Genomic DNA, 4,102 nt, shown 5'->3' with positions numbered 1-4,102 from the left:
TGGGACTTAGCTTATTAAATCACTGGTGAACAGGACTGTAGGATGTTTTGCAGTACAAAAATAAATCTCAAAAATATACTTTTACTTATTGAGAGACAAAATACAAATGTATCAATCATCTCACTTAAACTTTTAATCAGCATCCTGCACCTACATTTTTGTTTATATACAGTCGTGCTGGACATGCATATAAAACAGACTATTCAAGCTTACATACACAGTGTCACAGATAATAAAATTGAGTCTTTCTTTAGACTGTTTTTTTAAGCATCCAGTGATGGAGAGGCTCTGATGTTCAGAGGTAGACTGTTCCAGAGTTTAGCGGAGACTACAGAGAAAGCCCGAAGCGAGGGACAAATAAAATGAATTGATTACAAGATCTTAAAGGTACAATATGTAAGAATTTTGTATCAAAATATCTAAAAACCACTTGCATAGTGTTATAAATTTCTTTAATTTTTTTATGTACTTACATTATCCTAATTGTTTCCCAAAAATTTGTAATTTCAGAGAAATTCACAATTTTAAATAGTGCCCATCCCTTGTCACTTGTCGCCTGTCAATGACGTGTTATCTGCGTTATCCCTGGTTTCCGCTTGTACTGCCATAGTAACCATTGCGACAGATGTGGACAACTGCATAATGTTTAGCTGCACGCTGTTATTGTTTTGTTTAAACATTATGGATCATGGCAGACTTTGGGACAAAATGAGAATATCTGTCTCTCATTAGCAATCGTGCCCTGCTTCATACCACAGTCGTGTTAAAAAACATGAATGTATTCACTCATCCATAAACATTATTAGATCCATCGGCATGACTGCAAGTTCCATGATTCCGCTTATCACTGCGTCATCAATCTACGCCTTTGTTATTGTAAGAGGTTAGTGACCCCTAGTGGCGAAAGAAAATTACATATTGTAGCTTTAATGACCTAGACAGAGGCTTTGTAGGGCTGAATGAGATCACAAATATAGTCCTGAGCTATTTTGTGCAGTGCCATGTACACAAAAAGAATTATCTTAAAGGCAACTCTTATTTTATCGGAAGCCAATGCAATGAGGCAAAGACAGGAGAAATATTATCCCTTTTCTTAGTTCCTGTTAACAGTCTGGCTGCTGCATTTTTAACCAACTGTTAGTGAGACAGGATTGAGGTAGGCCAACTAAAACTATATTGTTAAAATATTTTTCTAATGCACTTTTACAAAAGCTACTTAAATATCCTAATTTAATTTGGCAACTTAACTAGCCTTGGCAACTAACTTAAATAACATTAAGTATTACAATTACTAATAAAACTGAAATAAAAATACATTTATTTAAAACTATTTTGGGGAAAAAACATTAATAAAAAAGACAAAAGTTCATAAAATTGCTAAACGTTCTAATTAAAACTGAAAACACAAAAATAAAAGCTAACTCAAAACTATACAAAATTCTGAGAAAAAGTTGTTTTAGAATTTAGGATTAAATAGCAAACCCTGCCAACACTATTTCATTGCTTAGTATGCTGTGGTCCTCTTCCTGCCGCTCATCTCTGCAACACAGCAGCCTTTCAGTTTATTTCAGCCTCAACAATCTCCTGCTGTGTTCTTTGACCAGGTGCATTCTAGTGCTCCACTGGTGTAATAATAGAGATGCTCTAACACATATCTAACATAGCCTATACAGTACTATAGGGCAAGAGATGGGGTTTTTTTCTGCTTCAGAGTGGGCAATGCCTATTAATTCTGCAGGAAGATAAGATAGTTTGACATTAATTATACAAAACTGAAAAAAGTTTATATGTTAAGGATTTATTTGTACTATACCTAATCTGTTCTATATTATGACAGGAATTCACCTGTTTTAATACAACCAGCTTCACCTGTTTTCTCACTAAATCCCACTCAAAGTAAATAAAGAGTTAGATATAAAATAACGACACATGCATTAAATGCAGTGGCTGTTCCTTCTGTATGGTGTTTCTAGCTCCTAATGAGACTTAATCTTAAATGTCTTTATTTGTGTAACAGAGTTTTGAGACAGAAAATACTATAAATATGGTGAACAAGTTGCTAAAATGTGGAAAAATGAAGAGTGACTGGTGTGACCTTATAATATAGATATATTTAAGCACATTTACAATGTGAGGACAAGAGGTGGGTGATAATGTAGTAATTTTTCACAACTAATAGCAGAAACAGTGCAACACATATATAAATGTGACTGTGTCAGTGTCGTAATGTAAAGAGACAACAACGACAAATTCCTGACAGTACCAAAGTAACATGGCCAATGCCACAACATTTCTGCTAGGATTGATTGTTAATCCTTGATCTGCAAGGATTGATTGTTCCCAGGGTCACAGAAAGAGGGCGCCTGAATTTGGGAGAATTCGGGAGAAAAGAGGCGGAAAACAATCTGCGGCCTCTCTCTCTCTCTCCACAGCTCGATGGCTTCGAAAGGTCGACGGGGATGACGTCAGGCCGTACGCCGACTGTGATTGGTCAGCGTAGGTGGAAGTGCTACAAACGGTGTCATTCACAAAGTAACAAGAATACATTTACAATAGTGATAAAAGAATGCACTTAACTTTGAAATAGTATTGAGATCCTTTTCCCTGGCAATTTTCCCCCCCACACGGACCTTTTGAAGTTTACGTGAAACCTATCCGGGGGTCGTATTTTCCGTTTCTTCACTGATTTATCAGGACTCACGCTTGGGACATTTTTTTTAAAGGTAAGAGTAAAACTGTCGACGGCGGATGAGTGTGTAACGGATTTAATTTACTTGTATTTCATATGTAACACTAGATGTGGCAACGCTATAGCTTATTTTTGTGGCCTAGATATATTTGTGTGTCGAAAACAGAAAGTTGTCGCTTGGTAATCCTTTAAATTGGAGTTTATACCAAGTTGTGAAGCAGATAACAAACACACACGATTCAACAGGTATTAATCACTGCGAAATACAGACTGTTAGGCAGCTATTTATTTACGGATTAATAAATCAAACTCATTAACTACAAAGTTAAAGTTGAATGAATGCCTAGTATCCACCCTTTGGTATGCGAGGGAAATTCCTCTATTTGAATCATTGTTATAGTAGGCCATAATTATTATGGTATGGTTGTTTTAAGATGACAATACACTAACATACACCAGAAATAATTTTAAGTCTTTCTCAACGTCTATGAAACTGCCTCAGATCAAACTACAAGTAAACCAAGATAATAGAATTGTATTTCTTTACAGTCAGAGCAAGGTTTTCAAACTGGGGTCCGGGGTCCCTCGGGGGGCTGCAAGAGAGTGCTAGGGGGTCTATGCAAGTTTGGATAAAAACAATTTAAACAACAAATATTTACTGCTTTTTGGTTCCAAATGTATTAAAAATGTTGATTTAAATAAATAAACAAAATAATACATATAATAGTACAGTACCATATTGAGTAGAAAACAAATTAAGTAACAGAAACGAAATATTTTACACGTTTCTAATATATGCATTTTATAAATTGGGTCTTTATACATGAAAATATATAGCTGTCTTTTAAATTTTAGGATTGGGGACCCTCGAATGAGAATGAGGATATTTTTGGGTCAGTGGCAGTTAAAAAAATTGAAACTCCTGCCATAGGTGATGTGCTGCTCATTAAATCCAGGCTAAGAAACTTGTCCAGTATGTTTAAACCCCTAGTTTTGCCCCTCTGAAGGGCTTTGCATGCATGACTACACTGTTAATGACCCAGAATCCATTTGAGCCCTTCATTTCTCTCTTTCATCAAACACTTATCAAGGACCGTCCTACTGAGTCCTTGAGCATTGAAACAGTCTGATGTTACCTGCTCAGTAGACACATCCATGTTGTCTTCATAGGGAGGAGAGTGCCTTGAATCTAGTCTGATCTCATTTGAAAGTGGACTCATGGCCTGGAGGATGTCACTGAACTCCCATACATACAACTAAATCAGATTCAGGTGTCTGTTTAATAGAATACTTTACTCAAAAACAGATTTTTTTTTAACTCCCCACCATGTTATTTGTGCCTATCGAGGTCCAAAATGGGCAATGAAGAAAACCTATAAAAGCAGACCATATGACTCAAGTGCTATATTCCGA

The sequence above is a fragment of the Rhinichthys klamathensis genome, unplaced genomic scaffold, assembly GCF_029890125.1.
Source record: "Rhinichthys klamathensis goyatoka isolate OS25496 unplaced genomic scaffold, OSU_Roscu_1.1 h1tg000178l_1, whole genome shotgun sequence".
In the NCBI taxonomy this organism is placed as follows: Eukaryota; Metazoa; Chordata; class Actinopteri; order Cypriniformes; family Leuciscidae; genus Rhinichthys; species Rhinichthys klamathensis.
This window is presented reverse-complemented; position numbering follows the sequence as displayed.